Raw genomic sequence first — 25,661 nt, forward strand, 5'->3', positions numbered from 1 at the left:
TATAACCGTACGCTCAGCACAAGTTACTTGGCAGTTCTTGTAGAAGTGACAAGAAAACGGGTCTCAGCTATCACTAACCCCGGTTACTTTTATGCTCCTTCCACCAGAGTCTTTAACCCTTTTGGTAGAGTGTGACCTTAAGGCCTGATCTCTCAGCTGATATCACACTGTAAAGCCAGCTGAGGTTTGACAATTTCCACGAAATCCATGGTACCTATATGGTTTTAGATTAATAAACATGTAGCCATTTCCAACACTGTTTAGAATGTGAGGGTTCCACGCAGTTTCCACCCACGTAAACTAACTTTTTCATGAATGCGGTTCAAGAGGAAAGAAAAATATCTCCAAGTCATACTCGGACTGAAATACCTCATTGTTATTGCAAAAAGGTGGTTGGGCTGGAAAACCTGTCATGCAACACAGCCCAGTTAAATAAGACTATGTTGTCTGTATAATATTTTTTATTATTATTTAATTATTTTGTAAATCAAAGTAGTTTTTGCAGATGTGTGGCAACTCAGTCGCTTGGGGTAAGCTGGTGTAAACTTATTTACTGAAGCTATAAAGTGTTCATTTCTGCCAGAATGATGCGTTCAAAAATCCTCGCTTAGCCACTGAAGGTTGCAATTTTTAGGTAAGATAGATTAATGGTTTTTTGGTCTCTACAGTGCATGTTTTCAAACCTTTCTGTGCAGCTATGAGGAACAGAAACCCAAATATAGAAGCACCAGAGCTATCTATCAGCATAGTTAACTGATTTTTTCAGACAGAGCTTGGCTTCCTACCTAAAGCACTGCCAAGGTCCAAAGCAGCTTTCTGACAGCTCCTCCGAGGTGGTGGAGAGGGGAGGGTATTTCTGACCCCAGCCCAGCAGGACTATACCATGCCACCTCGGAGCCACATGGGTCCAAACGGGGAAAGCGAGCTGCCAAGGGGAGAGCGAAGACAGAGTGGAGACAAAAGGGCACAGGGACCTCACCCTGCACACAGCTTCCAGACAAACCAGGAAGCTATACTGGACTTTTTTTTCATCCTCCCTCAAGGGGGATTGCAAAATATTAGATACTTTAGTGAACAAACTGATGTAGCACAGGACTGCATTCCCCAGGTTCACATCAAACACCAGCTATTCAGCCCAGAAGACACCAGACCTGAGGAACCACAAGCAGGAGGTGGCCACTTCTATGGACAGTGGCTGGGAGTTCAGGTCCCTGCCCCAGCCACCGTCAGGTCCACTGCTCCAGCCTAGCTGCCTCTCCCCCTTTGGGCAGCCTCACTCAGCTCCCCAGTGAGACCCCAAAGCCCTGGCACAGTCGGGAGCACCAGCACCCCTTTGCTCCCCTTCTAGGATGGCTGGATTGGCAACCCCATAGCCTGTTCCCAGGAGCTTGGACTCGGGAAAGGGCGACCAGCCCTAAGTAGTTTAACGGACATACAATCCCCTGCACAGAAGCCCTTTATGTGAAATCAATGAACCACTGGCTGTTTTAAATCTCAAACAAAATACAGGAGAGTTTTGATTGTGGTTTGAAAAGAAAACTGAAAGGCATGGGTTGGAAAGGGAGCAGATCTCACCTAATGAGATCCCTGTGAGTGCTAGGGATTAACACACTGTTTGTGATTCCTCCCCAATACTTACAGCTTTGTTACACAGCTCATGGCAAGCTGAAAGAACTTTGTAGTTTCACTGCATGATTTCAAGCCTTAGGAACTCCTTGTACTCTTGAAAAAAATGAAAGGCCAGTGTGAACTGACCTATCTGACTTTGCTTCAGAGTGGCCGATGCTAGACCCGAGGGAACAACACAAGGAAATGGACAGTTTCACACTGGTCCTAATCTGTGGGGTGCTCAGCACCATCTCCAGACAGCTTTATGCTATCTGAAGGACTTCTTCCATCTCTTTTTACTGCACTCCCATCTCCCCCCATATTTATGATTTCAAGCAAATCAGAGCCTTTGGTCTCCTCCCCTTTTCAAAGGGATGGGATCCAGCTGGAAGCTGGTCCATTAGGAAACAAAATGAGGAAGGGAATAAGCTGGCAGCAAGATGCCTTGGCAGCTCACGAGGAGACAACAATCCCCTGTATTTCACAGCACTGCAGAGTTCACATTTCAAGAGGATTGCTGTCCCAGTTCCTGCCAACACACCTTGCAATGGCACATCAGTGCCCTACCACGGGGATGCTCCAGCAGTAAAGTCCTCCAGAGGACTTCGATGTACCTCAGTTGACAAAGGGGTGGCTTGTTTTGACCCACTGCTGTGGAAAGCCACCTCGGATAGCTGTGCTATCTACAACATAAACCACCATGAACTAAAAAGAACTAACTGTTCCTGGAAGAGCGGAGATTTTACTCTAGGTATTTACACTGCTCTTTGCCATAGATAAGGAATTATGATAAGAATTCAAGTGACTCTTTAAAAAAAACCAAACAACTCAGCGCTTTAAAAACTCAAGCGGTTTCTCAGGAAGGAGCTGGGGGGGGAAAAAAGGTAGTTTGGGCATCTTAAAAGCAGGGACTGGGACCTTGAATCTGCGTTGCCTCTCTTCCAGTTGTTTGTGGAACTCTGGGAAACTCAACTCTGGATCACTGCAGCTCTCAGTTCTGCACAAAGAACCGAGGTGACTAGAAATTAAAGCACAGTAATATAACACTTCTAGCATCACAAAAGTCTTATTCTATTGAAACAAGGACAGTTTACAGAAGGAATTTCAAACCAATATCCTCATCCTGATACCCACAACAGGTTCTAGGAAACCTAGACAACTCCGCTGGAGTAAAGGGAAATCACCATACCTTTTAGGTGTCTACAAGGGGAACTGTGAGGACATTGAGTTCCCTCTGTCTCACACCTCCAGGGCATCCTCACCACACATGTACTGTCCTGGAGGCGACAGTCCCAGCCCTATCAACCTCCCGGCTGTAATGCTCCCAGGGATCCCAGGAAGACTTGAGATCTGGGATCACCTCAGGGTTTTCCAAAGTTGAAGGCAGCATAGTGGTCACTACCATGGAGGCATTTACGACAGCTTAAGGATCTGTTCCTTCAAAAAAGCCTCAAACCTAAGCAGTACCTTCTCTCCACGCAGCTGGTGTGGCTGGATTTTTTGGTAAAAGGTGCAGAAACTTTCTTGCCCAATACATTTTGAAAAAACTCCTTTTAAAAATCTTGATTCAGAATGAAAACTTGAAAATAAGTTAAAATAGGGCAGGATTTCAAGTAGAACAGATACTCCAAACAGATACTCAGCCAGCTGCAGCCAAGCCTGGAAAGAAGCCCTGGAGCTGACCTCTCCCCATCCCTCCTGGCCAAGGTCCATGACTGTTGTGGGAAGCCATCTGCTCCATGGAAAGGTGTAGAGCACATTCTGCTCTCCTCTGCTCTCTCCCCACAGCAAGGAAGTAATTTAGCTCCTGAGCCCTTGTCTGATTTTGGGAGGTGCTAATTTTAATATTGCATTCCTCCTCTTTCCAGACCTTTGCTCCTCTGTTTTCAAGGTGGAGATAACATCAGCTCCACCGATCCCTTATGGCATGTACGGAGATAGCATGTGCTTTCCGTCCTTTTCGTGTTTTGTGATGAGACATCTGGACGCTGCCTGGCACAATAGAATCTTGCTTTTGGTTTGAGCATCTGTGAGTAGCTATTACAGGAATTACGTGACATCTCTTAAGAAACATAGATTCTGATTTAGCAGAGCTGCTCAACAGCCTTATCAAACTGTTCCTGCCTCGAAGTTGTGTCCTGATTTTTAGCAAGCTTTTGACATCACACAGAGCTAAACCATCCAGTCTGATATCAAGAGGCTCGCTCTGGACTTGAAAGAGGGCTGGGATTTCAAGTGTTTTGCAGTGAACAGTAGCAAAGCAAATACTCCTGGTTTTAGTGCTTGTGCAAGAATACTACTTTTCAGGGGTCTGTGCATCAAGCGGAGAGCGGATCATATTTCTCATACACCCCCCTCCCCCCCCCCCCCTTTTTTTTTTTTGCAAAGACATTGGCATTTCTTTGGAAGATATTTAATTGTGGAAAGGTTCAACAGACCCTCCCCACTCAGAGCCCTGTTTGCAAGTGTCAACCCCAACTTGGAGTTCAACCCTCAGTCAGAGAAGCAGTAAAGCTGGCAGGCTTAAGTACTACAGGAATGCTAACATGGCAGATCTGAGAGAGTTAATTTGGTCAGAATGCACTCTAGTAATGTTTATGTTTTAGATAAAGTGCCTACAATGTTGCAGCTTGCCCTTCTGACCCCATTTCCTCATTCGTGTGCAGCTCAGAGAAAGTGATACTTAATTCCAAATCTTTGCTTTTATTAGCTCCCAGAGAGGGATAGGATTTCATCCCAGCCTTATCTCTGTTATAAACATCCTGTTACCATTCATATCAGGGGGATATCTTTGGGAAAATGATTAAATACTTTCCACCAGACACAAACAGCATCCCTCAATTGGTTTTGCACAGCACATGGTGAATTTGCACATGTGCATGTCGTCAAACAGCATGAGTCTAATCATTGCAAAAGGGGTGGAAATTCTACATGCAAGTGTGAAAACACGTGGGGGCTCTTCCACGCAATAACACTATCCCTGCATTTAAGGGAACAGACCTAAATGTCACATCTAGTCCTAGCCTTGCTCAGACAGCTTAGCCATGGACATCTACTTTTTCATTCTTCTACCTTTTTTGCCAACTCTGCTGCAAGCCACCTCTAATTATTTGAGAGGCAAATATGACATAAGCAGTAGTCCTTCTCCAGCTCCACACTTATTTCAGGATCACAAAAGCTTGGGCACATTCTTACTGTACAATTAAGAAATGAATTGTATATGTAATAAATAAAAATAAGTATGCAAACAATTTTATGAAGCACTGCATGCTCAAGGTGGCAGACTCCAAAAGGACACCTTCCCCGTGTCCCACAGATTACCATCACGTATCATTGCTCTACAGCAGCAGCTTTTCAGCCACGCATGGCACATACACACAAACTTCAGCTGCAGTGTCCAAAAAAGGGACTGAGAAAGCAAGTCTATCTAGGCTGTCCAGCAATATATGTAGGTGGTACTTCTAAAAACATCTCTAAATCTAGCCTGTGCATCTCAAAGGATTTACAAATCAACAAAACCCTTACCACCCCTGCTCCCTGCCAAAGCACTTTTCCTGGATGTACCTGTACATCACCAGTATATAGCATGAAAAAGATAAAGTACCTGGTAACGTATTACACTTAGCATATAGCAAAGCTGGATGCATGCAGGTGCAAGGCTGGGATTTCCTGCTGTTAAAGTTGCATTTCCCATATTCGGTGGTAATTGGTAGTCTACAGAGACACACAGGGCATGAGGAGCAGGTTTGCATGGAACAAGCACATGTCCTGAGCCCCTGCCTGCTGTGGCTATACCAAGCACTGACTTGCCATTTTCCTGCAACATCTTGCCATTTTCTTGTCTAGCTCTACCTTTTGGCACTGACCCAAGACACCCACCCTTCAGTTTCTTTATACGAGTGATCTGGACCAAGACCATAAAAACCCCCATATGCCTAACATTAAACACTTGAATTCAGTCATTCAGGAAGGTATTTTCAGTGTCACAAAGGGTGTGTACGAAGCCAGCTCTCCATGATTTCCACCAGAGCTGGGTGCGAAATTATGCATCCTTTTGATCCAGAAAATAGATCTCTTTACTCAAGTAAACCCCTGGATTTCCAAATGTGCTCAACAGGCAGCAGTACTCACCGATTTGGAGCCATGGTTCAGCTCTGCATTCCCCAACACACATCTGCAAATACTTCCATATGGCAGATATTGCTTGGAACTGGGGCTCGACCCAGCTCCCCATCAAAATACATCCAAAATCTGAAAACGAACTTAAACCTGGGTCTATATGACATTTATAGGTTGGACTTGTCAGACCGAGTCCTGTATTAGCATACACACAGAGTTCAGGGGAAGAAACACAAAAAATGCTTCTAGTCCAACAGCTAGACTATTACTGGTTGGAAAGTGACAATTATTTTGTGTGGAATTAGGAGGAGACATTTGTCTCCTTTTATTTTTACATATATATATATAATATTAAAAAATAATCCCTAAAAGAGATGAGTTAGTGATGATACAAAAAACTCCCAAAACCCAAACTTTTTCTTCCACGTGCAGTAATCAGCTTCTAATTCCTTTTAGTTTTGATGGTTTGACTAAACCAAATAATTCTGGAGTTCAATGAAAACAAAACCCAAAAGTGAAAATTTTAAAAAGAAACTGAATTTTACCTGGAAAGTTAGTTTCAGTTTCTTTCTTTCTTGTTCAACCACGATTGAAAGGTATGAACTAAAACTGAACATTTTTCAGAATTCCTTTTCCCTCTTTTGCTGCAGGCCATTACATCAAGCAGCTTTCCAAGTTAATGTTTTGATTTTAACAGCTTTTGTAACTCCTTTGGTATTGAGAAGAGGAACAGCCCCTCTTCTGTCTTCCACCCCTTTCAGCCTTCTCCTTGCTGAAGCAGGAGTGGAATGTCTCAAGCAACAGGGGATGATTGCCATCAGGGAAAGGCCCATCTTTGTGCAGACCTCAAAACACTGCCCCAGCTCTTGCTCAGCCACGCAGGAACACTATGGGGTCACAACAGCACCTGCTGACTGCGGGGTCCACAGCTCCCTGCACCGCACAGCCCACAGCTTTCTGTACCACCTGGAAAGGGTCACGCTCAAGCCACCAAAAAAAGATGTTGATGGCTTTGTGCTAGAGCACAAAAGGAGCGAGCAGCCTCCTCTATGAGGAGCCTCTATGTGACTCCGAACAACGCTGAAAACAGTACCCTTTGGGATCATCAACAGATCCAGCCTCCTCAGGAGGAGGAGGGGCAACAACGTGGGTTCAGAAAGGTAGAAACATGCTCAGAGGGGCAGAGCGTACATGCTTATCTCCCCAACAGCCACTCCTCCCGTCCCCAAATGGGGTTAAGCTCCTCCAGCAAACACTGTTCATTTCCCTAGTTGGCATGCAGCCAGAAGATTTTGCCTTCCAGTCATATGAACTTTTCAATTTGTGATTCTTACAAGCTGAGCTTACATGAAACCATTTCCTGAAATGAACTGTTTTTATTCCCCCTCCATTCCTTTCTCCACACCACCATTTCTGCTAGAGCAAATGCAAGCCCATTTATTGATCAGCCAACAATAAACAAAGACTCAGAAAGTTCCAAACATCCTTTAAAAGCTATGGTGACATGGTCTCCTATCTGATTTGCTCAGTTTAACTACACTTGCCTCAAACATTACATCCCTTAATGTGTATTTAAACAGGTCTTGGCCTCTTGGGTACATTTTCTAATGACCTTTGTTTTAACGCAGTGCATTCACTGGTGCAAATGAAGTGCTGCAAGCCATGAGGTTTTGCTTAAGTGGGAACCTGATCACCAATTCCAATAAAAAACAGATCAAGTCCTGTATCTTTACTTCCAAAAATAAACCTGTCTACTGTTTTTACCATGCTACACATAAGTAACACAGCATTATGTTCTTCACTATTGTTTGAAACACGCATCATTGATGTGGGCATAAAATTGCACGTGCAATTATTTAGTTCACTTGGGACCAGAACACACTATTAAGTAGAAAGGCTTTCTAATGGAAGGTGAAGGGACAGTGGAAGAGAAGATCTGTTTCTGGTTCTTGCTAAATACAGCACATTAGGAGGACTGACTTGACTTATGTAGTGAAGAATCAAAAATCAAATCAGGACACATCAAGGTATCTCTGCCTGCAGCACAAGAGGCATTTCTGCTCTGTGGCAGCAGGAGCAAAAAAAGCCAAGAGAACGTGAGGTCAGACAGTAAAGTAATACAAATCTGGTTATGTCACAGGCAGATGGTGGAACCTCATATGGAATAACATGTGAACATCTGCTCACTTTTTCCTTAAGATGAAGTAGATTGGAAGGAATTAAAGACACTGAGGGGTGTAAGGAAAGTGAAAACTACAAGAATGCACTCAGAAGAGTAGATAATGTAGTGAAATTGTCATCCTTAAATAAATTCACCTCTGCTAAAACCAGTATTTTCCGAGGAAAGGGTTGCTTCTTTTATTTTATTTTGAGAAAAGAACCTGCGTCCTTTTCTAAGACTGAGAAACTCTTGCTGAACTTTTCAACCAGACCTGAAGCCTGACGTTCTCAATCTGTGCCAGGTCTCAAAAGCAACTGGGCAGTACATTTTCTAGGCACATAATTATCATTGATTTAACTGGGATTTAAATATGCATTTAAGACTGGGGTTTTCCAGGAGTCGGGAATTAAATCTCTTCAGTCCCACCAAAAAGGCTGAGCAAAGTGTCCCATATTGGCCATGTGCCTCAAGAAGCACACAACCAGACTAGAGGAAGCACCAGACCCTGAGATTCAGGGAGATGGAAAACACCATCAGGCTGAGTTTAGACAACCCTGGGAGCCAGTGGAACGCAGGCTCCGCACCTCTCAGTAAGTCCTTTGCTAAACTGAAAACTCACGTGTACTTGAGGGCACAAACACCTCATGGGACAGGAGCATGTCACAATGCCTAGCAGATAGGATTTGCTGACTTTCTGGGGACCAACCCTAGAGTCTGGTTTGGCCAGCTGCTGTAGGGCTTGACTTATTCAAATGATAAAAGGATTACTGGAGGTCATCCCCCACCTTAGGCTTTTTGCTAAGCCCAGTTTTCTTCACAGCAAACTGCCTCCCATTAATGGTATGCTGATTACAATCAAGAATACACAAGGGTTTTACAGATAAAGCTTACATTCACTTTTTTTTTTTTACAACCTTTTTCCAATTTAATATTTAGTCTCTGATCTACCTCTTCCCTATATTTTCTCAATAACTATGTTTTGGTGTTCAACCCAAGGAACTGTCAGCCTGTGTTGGAAAAGCTGAGGCCTGACATTTCTAGATTAAATGTCAACCAGATGTTTGTGCACTTCCCTTACAAGCCTTTCAAGAAGCTTCCCAATTTAGTATTGTGTTTCGCTATTAGGGGAAACCCAAGTTCATGCCTTACTAAAGCACTTTACTTGGGCTAAAAGAGATTGAAAGCCTTGGGGGTGAAGAGAAGTGACAGGTACCTGAGCAACGGGAAACATGATTCCAAACTGCAGTCCACAATAGCTGGTGTCCGTCCTTTTTTCTTCCCTGCTTCAATGTATTTGAAGTCTGACCGAAACAAATTAGCTTCAACGCCAGAAACTTTTTATATAATACTAACATTTTCCCTCAACCACTGAAACAAGGGAAACATGGAATGGGACGTCACCCTCTGCTTCTGACAAGGAAGAGCAGGATACAGGGGAAAAACTGAAAAGAGATTTATTCATGAACAGAGAAGAGAGGAGGAAGAGTACTAATTACTGCAGCTGTAACTGTCTCTACAGCCCCTACCCGGGATGCAGGAGGACACCCAGGATTGCCTCTGTACAACCTTGCAAAAGAGAACCCTCAGTTCCCAATCTAAAATGGGATTTAAAGTAGGATTTTGCGTGTGTGTCTGTCTTGATGGGTCTTTGCGGTAAGAGACTCACTTCTATCATGCTTCTCATGTACTGCAACAGGGCCTCAGGCAGAGATGGGGAGCTCTAGGTGCCAATGTAGTCAATAAATAAGGACATAAATAATACAGTTACAACATGTGGCTGAAAACTGGCTCTCGTCCCAGAAATTCAGAGTGAACTTTCCTGTTTTTGTTCATTTAGTTTGAGTCTAGTTTCTTGGTCAAAGTAACAATTTTTTAAACTGAATTTTCAATATTACGAAAGAAATCAACAGGGAGACCTGGACAATGACCCTACAAATGGCCCATTGTGAATGTCTCCAAGAGGCGAGGAAAGAGTCAGCTAACGGCTTCTCACGGAGCAGGCAGGATCAACACCCCTTCCCAAGCCAGATCCTTCTCTTACAGCTGCATCCAAATTCTAGAATTGGATCAAGGCTATCTATAGAGAAAAAAAAACCAAAAAGGGCAGTAACACATGCACATACCCTGCAGGAGTTCAGGTTTGTTGTAAAGGCCAAATCCTTATTCTCTACATGTAGCAAGCTCCAGAAGTTGTTAGAAATAAGACCCGCAAGAAACCCCCACTGGGGTGAGCGTTCTGCAAGTAACCACTTCCACAGCCTCCAAATCCACCCTCCGTGTGTGCAGAGGGAGCCGCGCCGATCAGCCAAGAGCTGGTTCCTACCCATGAAAACACAGGCAAGGTTTCCCGCTGAATTTCATTGCGGAGAAGAAGGAGCAATTCCACCAGACTCAGTAAATGGCTTCCAGACCGCGGCACGGTGCGACTGCGATGAGTCTGACCTCACGCACTCATGCAGCGGGAGGCTGGGAAATATATTGGGTGAAATCCTGGCTCTGCTGAGGTTGGTGGCAGAATTCCCATTGACTTCAGGCGGGTCTGGGATTTCACCCGTTACATTTTTGGATGTCAGGGCAGCAACCCAGTACCAGATCTTGTTCCAGCCTCCCAGGTCTGTTTGGAGCCACTTGTCAGGGATCGGTGACCCATCCAGAGTGGCGATACATTCCCCAGTGACCTCACGACACACCGGTGAGCCCAAGGGAGGTGAGTAGGTTGGAGGACTCTCCATAAACACGTCATCCAAAATGGAGTGGAAAGAGATAATTTAGAGAAATTCCTATCTTATTAGGGACTGGATTACTCTGCTTGATGAGGGGCAAGGGGGACACTGCTGAAGGCTTTTGAAAACAAAAATACTTCATTACTGCAAGGGCTTGGTGACTCACTGCCCTGTGAAAATTCTCTTTTGACAACGCAATGGCATTGGAAAAGAATAGATAGACGAGATGCTCAGAACAAAGAGATATTGAAGCAAATAACAAAAGGAAGTGAAACCAAGGCAGTTAATCTATCCACAGTTATAGAACAATCTCATGGTACTGTCTTTGCATGAATTCAAAGACTGGGAAAATGCTCAAGTCAGTTCATAATCCTCTGACAAAAACCATGGGCTCTATCCATCTCCTGCTGAAGTGAATGACAGCAATTCAGGGTGGGGGTGCGCCATCAGAGCCTATAGTTTTAATGCATTGTTTTGCCATTCATTTAAAACTAGAATTCTTAACTTCATAGAAAGTAAAGTCATAGCCATATTCACTGCTGAGGACATGTTGGAAAACATCTACTCATGACCAATTTTAGGTAACAATTTTCTCTGGGAAACGTTGCTAAGAGCTCCACCGGAGAGCAGCATAGACGGAAAATACACAGATTTTGGTTTTTTTCAAAAGTGCAGGAGAAAAGTAAACCTAGAGTGTAATTTCTCTGGGATTTGCAGAGTATAATTTTTCTGGAATTTGCAGAGTGTAATTTGCTCCCAGGCAAGCCAGTTCAGAAGCTGACCATGTCATATATGGAATAAATACTCATGTCATTCTGATCGTGCCCGAATATTTGAAGTGAAAAGGTTAACGTATAGTGCAGCTCTAACATGAACAGTATTGCCAGAGAATAGACATAATCCTGCATCTACATTGCGAACCGTAAGTCTCATTGTTCACATCACAGGAATGGAGAACATTAAACATATCCCCAGTAAGTCTTCCTTGTTCTTAAGTGTGATAAAAGTCACACCTACAACTTCTTGGAGAAAACAACAGCAAACCTTGAATGAGCCATGACCTGGTGCCTCATTGAAGAATCCAGACTTTGCTTTGAGAAAATAGATTCTTTTTAGTTACCAGAAGTCATAGCTATTCAAATATCACCAACTGCACAACCACAGAAGAATCCTTGCTACTTGATGCATACTTCAGCAGAGATACACCGCCTGTTTTTGTTTACAAATAATTAAAAGCCCCACCTGTAAAATCTGCCTTGGTGAATTTACATTGCTCAAATGATTTTCTCCAAACCTGACTTCTTTTGTAGTGTTGAGGCCTGAAGTCAAAAAAGCTCTGCGTGTTTATAATCAACAACTCCTAAGACCAGCTTAATGTATAATCACCTTAGTCCAACACACACACGCACAGGCAAGAACATGCAGAATTCATCTTGCAAGGCAAGAGATGCTGGAATGCTAATATGTATGACCAGAAAACGTGTTCCAGTGTGCTAGAAGAATTTCACTGTTCAGGAACAGTCTTGTGCTCTTTGAACTAAAAATAGTTAGTATTTGAGAAAAGGAAGGTTGTTGAATTGCACTAGTAACACCTTAGCACTTCTAGACCCAGGAAAAGTGATGGCATGAAACACATCAGTTTCCTCCACCCCTGCCTGAGCAAGCCAGAGGTGGATTCTCCTCAGTGCTGTTAGCAGAGCTCTGCGTGTTTATGAATCTTTTCCTTAGCTTCTTGCACCAAACCAACAGAACACTCACAAAAAAATCAACACAAGTCTCAAACTACACACATCAATCCTCTCCTAACACGAGGATAAAGAAGCACCCAGCTAAGAGGTAATGACACATGAAACATTTTGAGTATGGCTGAATGCAGTTTCCCCTGTAGCTTTTGGCCTGGACATATCATGGCACGAGTTTTGTGCAACTGCAAGGCATCCTGGTTGCAAAGATAGTGCTCATAATTGCAAAACAACAATGCACACAACAACAAAAGATGTATGCTTTGGAGTTCCAATTTAAAAAAAACACACACCACAACAAAACTTTCCATGATACTCCTGCTCTCGCCTTGTGAAACATTCCCTTTCAGTCTTCTGTTTTCCACTCTTGTTTAGCCTGGGGTGAATTTTTCAGGATGAGGGAGAGAAAAGAGAGGAAGCACTTGAGAAAGCAATGGTTGAGCTATTTTAAAATATATTTTTTTAAGAGCAAAACAAAACCCCACATGAATATTCCCACAGACTACATTTTTTTCAACCTTTAAAAATGAAGTTAAAGGGACAGTGGTAATTCCCAGCAGGTGGCAAGGAGACCTGCAGTTATTTGTGCCTAGAGCACAGGTGCAAGTGCTCAACATGATGCTGCAAAGGAAACACTAGGTAACGAGTAACATTACCACCTCACCACCTAAAGAAGCAGACAAGCAGGGAAGGAAGCACCACTGTTGCCATCTTAGCAACGGAGAAATAAAACACAGAGTGGAGAACAACTTGTCTGAGGCCAAAGCAGGAACTGCTGATAGAAACAAGAGCAAACTCCAGCCCCCGCCCCCCCCCCCCCCCAACTCCCATTACATTGTCTCATCACAGTTTTTGCTAGGTAGGGAAATAACTCAAGGCTCAGACCTGCGTCCACTACAAAACCCATCTCTCTGCATTATTTTTGCATGCGGAGTAGAGACTATTCCTCAGACAAGCAACATGTGTCAATATTCCTATATTTAAGACACAGAACTACGCAAATATTTTAATAAACCTGTAGTGTGCAATTCTGCTACATCCCAGGAACACTTTGTTGAATGCTTTGTTTATCTACACAAGCCTCTCGGTTATACAATATTACTTGAAAGCCTACAGTCATGGTGGGCCACACTCCAACGTGGACTCCACATACCCTAGACCCCCCCCGAGCTTCTTGCAGCTGCTGAGCTAAAACTCTTGGTGAAGACAGCAACACAGTCAGACCAAAAAAAAAAAACAACCCAAGAAAAACCCCAAAAACTAGTTCTCTTCACACTATTAATTTGCCACTTAGACTGAGATGTTACAGGATTGCACATACCAAGGTTGTGTCACCCCAGCTTTATCCTTTACGGAGCCTTAAACATGGCAACAACATTGTACCTCACACAAAAGCTCATGCTATCCCTGCTGCAGCACAATACCTTGAGTTTCAGTGGCTGCTCTACACTTTGGTTTTAGGCACAGGACAGGTCTTCAGTCCCCCTACAGAAGCAAAGAAAAGAAATGGTTACAACTGCTGCAGGTGGTCTTATCAGTGGCACAAACTCCCAGGGTTCCCTCCGGTCATGGGCTAATAAATTGCCTTAAACTGTGCCACCTGTAGAAGTTAACTATGCACATGCTTTTGCTGATGATTTCTCAACTACTCTGAGATCAGCTGCTAAATAAACACCAAATCTCCTAGTTAGGTTCATTTGTTCTGCTGGGTTAAACCCCAGACATTTGTCCTAAAGGCACAACAATATAGCTGGTTGCTATTGCTTTTTCTTAAACACTATTTTGCGTGGAGGTGAGTGCCCTGCACCTGTGGTGTGTGGGTGGGTGCATGGGTGGCTCTTTGCATAGTAAGTGCAGATGTTTCTAATGAGAGCAGCAAACGAGCCAGGGCACCACAGGAGACTTGCCTCCCTCGCTGTGGGCTTCCCTAGGCACGCATCTGGATTAGGGCTTTGGAGCACGCCTTGGATATCTCAGAGAAACTCCCTTTAAAATGCTGTTTTTACACAAATGCAAGCATGGAAACCTTTTAAAATGACCTCCCATTAAAGTACTAAAACATTAACAGAATTGCCTGGAAGTGCCTATTTTCAAAGAAAAAAGTGCCATTGTGTTCTGTATTTGACCAGAGTTTGTATTTTAACCACTTAACAAGTGTCAACTTTAGAACAAACCACTTTAAAAACACTCAAGATTTTTTTCCTTTGTATTTTTAGAAACAAAACTCCTTTTCCTCCCAAATTAGTTACAGATCAACCCAGGTGACATAGCAAAATATATATATTTAAAACATACATGGTATAGCTCCAGAACAAAATTCAGCAGTTCCTATTTAGCTCCAGAACTCTTGTAATGTGCTGTTCTCTACCCACCGACCTGTCAAAATACCAAATAGCCTCAGAACCTCTAACACTGTCTATCTGTACGGTAGATCACTATATATTAGTATTTCTGGATAAACTTTGTCTGCCTACCCTCTGCTTGTTTGGAGCAGAGAGTAAGCAAAATTAGATGGTTTAGGCAGCTCTGAACTAGGTTTGAAGTCTTTGGACAGTAAAATACTCTTTATTTATATTGTAGTGCTTCTTTCACAGTTCAGGCATAGTTCAGTCCCAGTCATATAAATAACAGTCTGACTATTATAATAGAAAAAAAAAAAGTGTGTAGGCCTACTTATTACCCCAACAAGATAAGTCCTCTAAGACCAGGGTAATTTATTGAGTACGCTGGAACATTTATGGCCTAATTAGCCAGAGCTACAATGATAATGAATTTTATGGACATTGAAGAAATCATGCAGATGAGCAGCCTGGCAAAACACATAATGTCACACAGCTTTGAAGACCACTCATCCAGCACTAGTAAAATACAGCTCTCCAAGAGCCAGGGCTTTGCTGGCAGTCAAACCAGTGCAGTAAACAGCTCCTGCCCTGCAGTGAGACGGGCGCAGGGAAGCTCCTGCAGCCCAACCTCAGCCACCCGTCTTGCCTGGCAAATATAAGACATGCAAGCATTAAGTTAGTTTGAATGACAAATAGTTGCCACTGAAGCGTGGAGGCACCAGCCCAGCGAAGCAAGCTCAAGGCTGCTTGGCCCAAAGATAGATATGTTCCTAATGTTCACGTGGTTCGGGAGTAAATTAGATCCTTCTTGAGATTAAAAACCACTGCATCGACCCTGATTTTTTGGGGATTGAAGTTAGTCAAAAGAGGTAACTGCCTTGTTCTTTCAGCAGTGATGGTTTCGTGGTAACCCTTGAAGGTAAGGTAACCCTTGAAGACAAGATCTGCTGCTGGAGGGTACACAAGTGGCTGCTCTTGTGAGTGGGAGGAGAGGATAGCAGGTCTGGCCCCAGAAAGAAGAGGGGTCCAGGAAAGTTCGTTGATTTTCAGGGACTGCCTTCTCCAGAACCAAGAATGGTCCGTCCCAACAATCTGAAAAGCAAGCAAAGACAGCAGGAGCCTGCCTGGATGACTATGGAGCTCCTGACAAAACGAAGACATAAAAGGGGAGCATACAAGAGGTGCGAGTAGGGACAGGTGGCATGGGAGGAACACGGAGGGTGGCCAGACACTGGAGCAGGTTGCCCAGAGAGGTTGTGCAGTCTCCATCCATGCAGATATTCAAACCCCGACTGGACACAGCCCTGGGAAATGGGCTCTGACTGTCCCTGCTCAGAGTAGGGGGTAGCCAGGATGATCTCCAGTGGTCCTTCCAGCCTCAGCAAATTTGTGGCATTAGTCAACAGAAAGTGCTCAGCACAGAGACGTGTGTGAACTGCCACCCCACTGGTGTGCCGAAGGCGCCTGAGTCAGAGCAGCCAGGGAGGTGCCTCCATGCACTTCAGACCTGGAGCTCTCTCGGGAGGGTCAGTGTTGATGGCTTGTTTTTTCCCAAGTGCAGGCAGACACGGGTGGGAATGCCCTGCCTTTTGCACAACCCTCCCGTGGTCAGAGCTCTCAGCTGCATGTGGGGAGCTCTCCCAGGGCTGTTTATGTATTTTACAATAAACAATCTTGGGATAAAACAAAACAAAACAAAACAAAACCCAAGCAAAATAATCTTGGGAGTTGGAATGAGAAGCCAGGAATCCTACCTGCCGGCTGGGTGCCCTGGGCACAGTGTTACAAAACCCTTTTCCCTCATCCCTGGGCACTGCGAAGCTGTGCTTGGTGAAGCACTGCTGCTCCGTCTGCATCAGGGGGGTAGAAGGTGCAAGAGGCAAAAGAAGCCCCCACTTTCCCTTCCCCTCCTCCTTGCCAGGGTATTCTCCTCCTTGGTTCGTTGGGAGCTCTCTGAATCCCCCATCTGAGCTGAACAGAGGCCCTCCAATTTCTCAGCCAAGACTTTAACCCTCGAGGCCATGCAACAGCATAAGCGAAAACAACTGGACATCCAAAAGACTCATCTAAAAGACTCAGCAATATATATGTCAACCTTCCTGGTGGTTTTTTTTTTTTTTTTTTTTAAATCTTTCTCTATTTCGCTGCTATGCCTTACAGCACATCTCAGAGTAAAAGCGAACAGCTCAGAGATCTCTCTCTAATCCTCTCACTGCTGTTCCTGCGTTGTTATCTCAGGGCAGAAGGTCTGGCTTTGCAGCCGCACATTGCATATCACACCTCAGTGTATTGATTTAGCAATAGCGTCCTCTGATTTAGGGGTGCAACTGACATTACGAGTGGTTCCTGTACAAAAAAATACATGATAAAATGTAGCAGTCAGTAGAAATTAATTTAAAAACACTGAACTCCACCAGGAATAGCGTTGTGCTTCTATGCTAAGCACACATCCCAGGGTTTACAGGTATTTAAGCGCAGCCCAGCACTGTGCTGCCCAGATTTTCAGGTGGTGTTTTTAAAGGTGTTCAACCAACTACAATTACAAATTGAAGGTAAATATGGTTTTCAAAATCTTCTCAAACAACGCTTTCAGTTCTCTCAGTAGGAGTTAGTACTCAGATTGTCACAGAGCTTTGAGTGTTTCCTCCAACTGAAGCAGGAGAGTTAAAACCTGAAAAGAAGTGGCATAAAAAGCTCAAAGACTCAGTCCCATGAAGGATCCTAGATGCCTTCTGAAAATCTCCCCCTGCACAGCCAGGAAAGGTGGCCTTCAGGCTTAGCAGCACTGAAGAGGGAATACCCAGACATGTGGCTCAGGAGCTTTGGATGGGTTTCCCCCCTATAGTGGTACTGAAAGGCACGCATCTAAACCCACAAAGAGAAAACGACCTAAAATCTGTACTCTTTGAGACAGAAACTTTGGGCCTGTTAATTCATTAAGTGCCTGCTGATACAGCTAATTATAGATAGTAAAACCAGGTGGGAGCCACCTCACCCAGCGCAGACCTCTGCACCTGGGTTCACCTTCCAACTCGACTTCATGGCCAGCAAGAGAAGGTCTTTTTTCGGGGCTGGTTCATTTGACCCGTTTTAGAATTGATGCCCATTTCTCCACAGCAGGAGCACCAGGGTGACTAGTTTCCATGTGGCTCAGAGGATCAGCCTCTGCAGGTGGATAAATTTAGGTGAGACAAATTCTCTCTCCTGCAGAGATGCCATATCCTATTGAAATCAAACAGGGCTAGCTACCCTAACGCTTTGGATATCCCACCAGTCTTTACCATTGATTTTTATGCAAGTAATCAGCCATTAATATATGACCTTTTGTCTTTGTACGTGTCTGCTTGGTGTTTGGCTTATTGCGGCACCAAATAACATCACAATATGGGTAGAGCTGGCTGAAGTTTCTCATGGGAATACCTATACATCAGATGCAACAACTCGTAAATACTCATATATATATAAATATGTGTGTGTGTGTATTAGAACAGAATTCAATGAAAAGCAGAAATCCAATTAAACATTTTGACTGTCGGAATACATTCTTTGGTTTTTGTGTTTTCTTTCAGTTTTTGAAACACTGAACATACAAATGTTTTTGACATTATTACTAGGATCTTTCATGCTCTTCCCACTCCCCAACTCCCCACCCCCCACCCCCACCCCCCCACACACACTGGGAAGTGCAGAGACATTGGAAGTATTCTGATGTGTTTTGATCACCTTTCACATATCATACTGTTTTCCAGTCAAAAAAGGCTGAAAAACAGGAAAATCTTAGATGAAATATAGGAGGCTGGAAATGCAGCTAAACCATGGCAATGCCACAATTGAGTAGGGAAGACTAAAACCTTTTGGTTTATAGAAACCAAAATATATAAATCTTTCATTTTAACATTTCATATTTTGGAAAAAAAAAAGTTTTCTTATATTTCCTTCTCAGTCTGACTGGAGATGAAAAATCCTGCAGTATTAATCTCTTCCTAGATTGGGTATGCCATCTGCAAAGGTATGGAAACATGTGCTATAAATGGTCTAGCATTAATTGCAGTAATTTCCCCATGGCTAAAAATGGGTATTGCAGGGCCTTTTATTCCCTTAAATTCTCTTCATCCTTTTCTTTAAATAGCTGAAGTGTGAATGTCGCTTGACATTTCTTTTTCTTTGGGGACCAGTTATACCACTCATGACCCTTGGCTGTGTCTCCCAGAAGCTGCAGTCATTTTCAGTTAAGGGTAATTGGCAGCAGAATACACTTTGTTCTGTATAGTGTTAAAAATGGGTTACTTTGTTTTGCCAACCTTCCTGAACTTCCTTTCAGTTCAATGAAGGAGCGCAACATTTGTATAAGAAAGAAATATTGTCTTCAATGGGAAATGTATTCCATGTGTGTTGTAATTTATATTATGACAGATCTTTCTTAACTTACAATATTGTTATTCACTGGGTGGAAAGAAACTTTATCAACTTCTTTCTTTCTGTTTTTTTTTAAATGTGATCTTTGAGGCAACCATAATTTTTATTTGCGGAAATATGTGATAAATTTGAATAATAAATTTATATTAAAACTCCATTTGTATTCTATTTCCTTCATAAATCTGGGTAAGATGTCAGCTGAGCGGTTCATATATAAAATATTAGAACAAACATTGCCTATCTAATTGAAAAATCTGTCTTCATCAAGGACCTGGAGCTGAGCTTAAGAATGAAAGATGGAGGCTTTATTTAATGCAGTTCTGCCCCGACTGTCATGAATGCTGTCTTTTTCTTCCCCTTCACCACTTCAACATAAATAGCAAAGCTCTATTCCCAAACTGGTCTTAAAGACAGAAATACAAAGATATGCAGAGAAAGGAATGGTCGCTGGTGTCTGTAGAGTGGTTTAACGTACTTATGTTCCCGAGCGTTAATCCTCCTGCACTTAAAGGATGGGAGTCGCAATCCCTACTGTATTGGCTGGCCTGGGTTCAAAATTTACAGCTAATGTAATAATCTTCCAGGGTCACCCCGTGGGGTCATTCCTGCTATCATCAGAGGATGCAACTACAACAGTGGGGAAAGATAAAGGCCAAAGCAGAAAGGGAAATGAAAAAAGGAGGCTAGGACGTTTTTGCAGACCAAGGAAAGAAAAAAAGAGGAAAGGAAGGGGGGAAAAAAAGTGTATGTGTGCTTTCAGAACCGCTGGGAATTCCCTTGCTGATTTAAAGCTCGGAGACCGAGTATGAAAGCCCGCCAAACCCACCAGCGTCCCCTGACCCAGCCAGACTTTCACAAGAGCGACTGCAAAGTCAGTCAACAGTTTGAAAGGGAGACAGGGGAATGAACGGCCCCTGGAGCACGCGAGGGCCAGAGCCGGCGGGACTCCCCGTGCTGCCTGCGTTGCCGGAGGAGGAGGAGAGCCGAGCCAAGCAGAGCAGCCCCCCAGCTGGGGAGCCTGGCCGCAGGGTGCCTGCTCTACTCACAGGGATACAGGGCTTGACCCCGCTGAGCTTCACAGATGCGCAGGAGGGATGAGCAAGACCCTCTTAATTTGATATACCAGAAAAAAAAAAATATGCCCAAGCGTCTAGCCTGATAATTAATAATTCAAGGACATTTCTGAAGCTATTTCAAAGTTCACATGTAAGTAAGTATGCGTATAAAGGTTTTCTTTGCTGCACTCAGGAAGCAGAGAGTGAATGAATGAGAAACAACACTGGTTTTTAGAGAGCAGTCAACAAAGGAGATAACCCCCTACCTTCCTAAAGCTGGATCCTCCCTAGGGCCTAACAAACAGCTCAGGGAGGGTGGGGGCTGCAGTGCTATGGACAGGGAGGAGCTCTACCCAGATGTGCACTTAGCTGACAGCAGACAGATTTGTGCAACGCTTTGTGCTGGATCAGGTCAGAGATAGGGCCCTGGCACCTCCTGCAGATGTGAGCAGCTGCTGGGGTGCTAATCCACAGCTCTGGAAAACTGAGTTCAGTTTTTATTCCATTAGAAACTTTCCCCGCCACCTTGTTCAAAGCACTCAGCTCCCTTGAACCTTGCTTGGATTTCAGTTTTCTGCAAAATATATTTAATTTACTTTCAGCCATGATGCTGGTGCTACTGCCTCGGAGTCAAGGATCTTTGCACTGACCTCAGTGCTGCTTTGTATGCAGCCCTTAGCAAAGGGGCTATCTGAGTAATACGGAGGGATCCAGGCAGGAGGAAGAACAAACAACTGTCAAGGAGAACTATGAAGATGTAACTTGCATGAGAAGCAAAATCTCAATGTAAGCAGTGGTCATGGGACTATTCTGATGCACACTAAAGGTGGTCACAACTTCAATATTAATAATTGTCACATACTGCTTAGCCCTGTGGCCACTGAAAACTTTATCTTCCAGCTTACTGAAGGAAATTCTTTTGAAGGGCATTTCAAAAGAGTTCAATTTCTATTTGTGACCCTTGAAGCACCCCACCAACATTTCTGCAAAGGGAGAAGGTGGAAGCAGAGCATCTACTTGAGCAAGTCAAACTCTCCTTTGACTCAAATATCCCCTCCCGCCACTGCAAAACTCCTAGTAAAGTGAAGTGTTTGTACATTAGAAATACAGGAACAGGGAACTGACGACTTCAACACTAATGTTACAACTGGTGCAAAGAAAACCACAAACTAACAAATCTGTTAAAAGCTATCAGTCCATCAAAAGAGAATACGCTAAATTTTTACTGTGCTCAGAAATGAAACCAGTATCAGCCTGAGCTCCAGAAGTACTGGATATCACGTCTCTGTTCATGGCAGCGGGATATTCATCCAGGGCATAAGACAATCTCATGTGCCTCCTCCCATCACAGGTTTGTGGCCCTAACAATTTTTCATATAAGCAGTACTGCTACAGTGGAATTACAGCCCAGCAATGCCTTTCACCTTTCAGGGAGAAACTAGGGAGGGGAAGGATGACTTGCGATAGAAATATTTTTTCTTCAGCCAAAAAGATAAGGAAGAAAAAAACACTAACTGCAGCACGAATACTCAGCAAGAACCAAAGAAAACTGGAATGAATTTTCTTCAACTCCTGAAGAAATTTGCAAATTAAAATGTCTCATTTTCTACTTGTGATGAAAACCAGAAACACTCCAAGGAAAGCAGAAGCTTTCTGTGATCTGCTTGCTTTGGCAGAAATTAAATACTTTCTGATAACAATTTTTATGAACACTTTTTTTTACCGGCCTTTGCTCTCACCATCACTTTATTAAAAACTAGGGAAGCCTCCTATTAAAAGACATGTAAAAAAAAGTAAGATAAAAGCAAATCACCTTCTCTGTTTGCATGAGACATTAAGGGACAGCAGAGATGTAAAGGAGGTGGCTTCCAGTCAAAGTCAGAGGAAGACTCTGTCATGTCTCTGGGTGCGAAATTCAGCTAGCAGTAGGGATTTCAGCAGCAGCTGATCTGGAGTTTCACTACAGCGGCAGTGGCTACCAGCTGGCTGTTGGGGGCAAGGACACCTGGCTGGGGATGGTGACGACACCGCCACTTTCACTTGTGTGCTCAGCCCCTCGAGCCTTTGTCCACTGACTAGCTCATGACTGAGAATTTGCTGCGATGGTAAATGCCAGGAGTATGAACCTTTCAAGTTTCAAGAATACCATAATGAACTGGGAGCTGATGCTAGAAATGGCTACCAACCATCCTGTCTCACCAACAAGACATGATCCTTACACACCATCCAAACTCTGAATGGTCCGGCACGCAATGTGGCACTACTGCACTTCTTACAGAGCACGTCAACAGGTCGTTCCATCCTCAGGTCTTACAATTATTGACAGACACTTTACGTCTATACAGACACATATAAATAACAAGAGGAACGCAAGAGGTTAATGCTAGCTGTGGAGGTTACTAACTCTGGATGATACAGTGGCTGATGAGAGCAGTGTTACCAGTTCACCATTTCAATTCGATACTGTAATTTATGTAGTGACCTGACTATTAACCCTGCCCCACTCTCACTGCACCAGCAGCAATTCAGGTTGAGCTGAATAACCTCTGTCATTGTCCTGGCCTGCCATGAAGTTTCTCAGCTCAATGCCACACTTGAATGACACTCTGTCATTATGCTATATTTAGGTAATGAAAGGTGTAATTAGCTTTGTTCTGCTGCAAGCTGATCCGACCCTGTATGCATTATAAAAGGTAATAAAATAGGTGCACAGATATAAAAACCTGAATAAGCATATTATTCAGTGTAATTTCACGAGCCAAAAACCGATGAAAGAACTGGGGTAAGGGAGCCTCAGCCGCTCCAGTGCCCAACCAGACTTGTCGTGAGAAGCCACGCAAAAAGCGCAGTGAAGGTATGTTGAAGCATCAACAGAGCCATATTTAATCAGTCCCCCGCTGTTTGCAGCTTATATATAATTGATGGCATTTTACGATGATTGCTTTCCTATTACAGTACTGTATCTTATCTCCCCATTGTGAGGGGAGCGGCTTTATGTTATTGTCAGCAGCCCTCCAGAGCCAGCATTATCCCGGGCCCATGCCCTTTGTGGGGCTGTCGGCTTGTCATTAATTGTTCTGCCTGGCCTTTGTCTGGGACTTTGGCCATCTGCTTTATCGCACCCCATCAGCCTTTGGTAGGAATGAATGGAACTGATAATATAAAAGTCCTGGCAGGAGAGATACTGGGCTAGAAGCTCTGGATGCCGAATTAGTCAGTCCTGGGGACATCACACATTTTCTTAGCATGAGTAATTCCAGTTGGGGAAAGGAGTTTTGCAGTGTTTGCAAAAAATATGCTGCTGTGTTTGATATGGACGCTATCCTTACCAGCAAATCCTCGGTGATTTACACCAGGTGAGTGGCACACCCAGCTTCGGATAGTGCTTTAGCTTTTTAGGGAATATCCTCAAAGCTTCTCACGTTTCCAAGACAGTGGAAAATCATGCAATGGCTCATGCACTCTGCTGCACCCAGGCCACGATCCTGGAGATGAGCTGTTCCTCCACCCCGCTTTTATTCCAGATGTAGCAGGACCAGGGCTCCACAGTGAACTATGCCAGTGAAAAAATCCCCCACCACCTATACCAGAGGCTGATCTGCTCTCTCTCAATGGCTGGGAGCAGATGAGAGGCTTGAGCAAGGGTATGAAGCCCAGAAAACCCAGGCACCTGAGCCACCAGCTGCTGGCAGGGTGGCTGGTACTGCCAACTCACTCCCACGTGCGCGGACCTGCGGGCTCCGGGGCTGGCCTGCCTCAGACGCAGCACCGAGGAGGAGGAAAGGATAGGAGGCCACCCACCCACAGCACCGCTGCAGCTCTGTGCAGAAGGGCAGAGGCGCAAATCCAATGTGCCCTATGTCTAAAGGCCCATCCGAAGAACTCCAGGACTTTCAAATGCCTTGCACACATTTGGAAGGGACTACTTCATGACTGCAGCGAGTACACAGGTTCAACCTCTTGTGCCCACCTCACACATTGCTCACTGGATGTGGCTGCTCTTGGGTGTCTCACAGAACATTCACCACACATGATGGGGGACTGGGAGCATCTGGCCCAGTGTACACAGAAAACACACCTTGGAGGAGCAGACTTCAGGGTGTCGTACGACATTTTCACATAGTGGCCATGATTAAAAGGGTGTTGGAGTCATGGGAAAGGCACATCCCTCCCATGGACTCCAGTGGGCTTTAAAGCAGGGCCTGTGATCAGCAATGTATGAAGCTTCCTCACAAAAGTCTCCCACAATAAAGATGTTTCACCTGATGCAGATGCTTGTAAAACATTTCTCAAGCAATTATAAACAGGTAATGCTTAAATTGCGTGGGAATATACGTACACAAAGTAAAACGGTTCTGTTTTCTTTTCACTAATGAACAGGACTATGGGTGTTTGCTCCCTGGTGGGAAGAAGGAGTTTCTCAGACATATTTCCTAGGTGAGGCAGGAGCTGATGGTGAATATAACCAAAGTAGCAAAGGCAAATATTCCTGTTATTGGCGGCTGGTATGGCTATGACCACCAAATGACTGGTGCATACCTATCCTTCCATCCTGTTTTACCACCACCTGCTCTCCATTCCCTCTGGTGGGTCTCTAACCCCTATTTTGTTTGCCAGGTATGAAGGAATAAATATTTTCAATACCTTGAATGTACTTCCCTCCTTAAAAAAGCACTGACTCTCAGGGAAGCCTTTAGACCAGCACTAAATGCTCCTGAACCTGTTACCCTATGGTAACAAAGGTAAGAAAGACATGAAAAAAGGCCCTTTAAAATTCACAGTATTTTTAATTTTTTTTTCTCTTTCTACTCTTCCGATTATCTTATTTCTACGTTGCCTTTATCAGAATAAACCAAGTCTTCCTACCCTCGTGTCCAGTTCCCACACTCCAGGATGTAGGGAAATCCATAAAGCAGCCAGGAGCACGAAGGCAGGTGGGGAGACACAAACCCCAAACTGCCCGTGCCACCAGAGACTTCACCCCGGCATTACAGGCAGAGTGCCCTGAGTTTCTTGCGGGGTCAGAACAGATTTCCTGACGATCCTCTCGGGTCTTAAATCTTCTGAATTAGTTCATCTGGGGCTTAAGTGTCTATCCAACAAAATCAACACACCAGGTACAAGCAGCTGTAAAGCTGACTTTTTTCCCTGTTTTTTTCTCCCAAAGAGCCAGACAAAGCCACAGCAAGATCCTCCACATCTTGCAAGCTCAAACCTGCCATGGGCCCAGCTGGACACAGCCTCAGCACAACCCACAGCAAACATCTCCCCAGATTCGCAGCGTGACATTGCAGCTGCCCACACTTTCACTCAAGAATGCCTCTGCTCTCAGGAGATGATGGATATTTTCTCCTGATGCTACCTATGGAAAAACAAACAAACACACACACCTTCTGACAGCCCTGTAACCTGGCTACTACTGCGAGGTGGGAAGCCGCACCCTGTGAGTAGAAAATTACCCCTGGGTTCGGGCAGGCGCAGAGCACACCGGGTGC

At 44.2% G+C, this 25,661-nt stretch overlaps 1 long non-coding RNA gene across 3 annotated transcripts in view; it reads right to left on the reverse strand.

Annotated features, from left to right (window-relative positions):
• The window catches only part of LOC308071978, a 378,690-nt gene that overhangs the window by 94,947 nt on the left and 258,082 nt on the right, over nucleotides 1–25,661 (reverse strand). For all 3 annotated transcript variants that reach the window (XR_013931445.1, XR_013931446.1, XR_013931447.1), the window contains one exon: nucleotides 13,778–13,838. This is a non-coding gene — a long non-coding RNA (uncharacterized lncRNA). The remainder of the gene's footprint in view (nucleotides 1–13,777; nucleotides 13,839–25,661) is intronic.

The sequence above is a fragment of the Falco punctatus genome, assembly GCF_963210335.1.
Source record: "Falco punctatus genome assembly, chromosome: 12".
NCBI lineage: Eukaryota > Metazoa > Chordata > Aves > Falconiformes > Falconidae > Falco > Falco punctatus.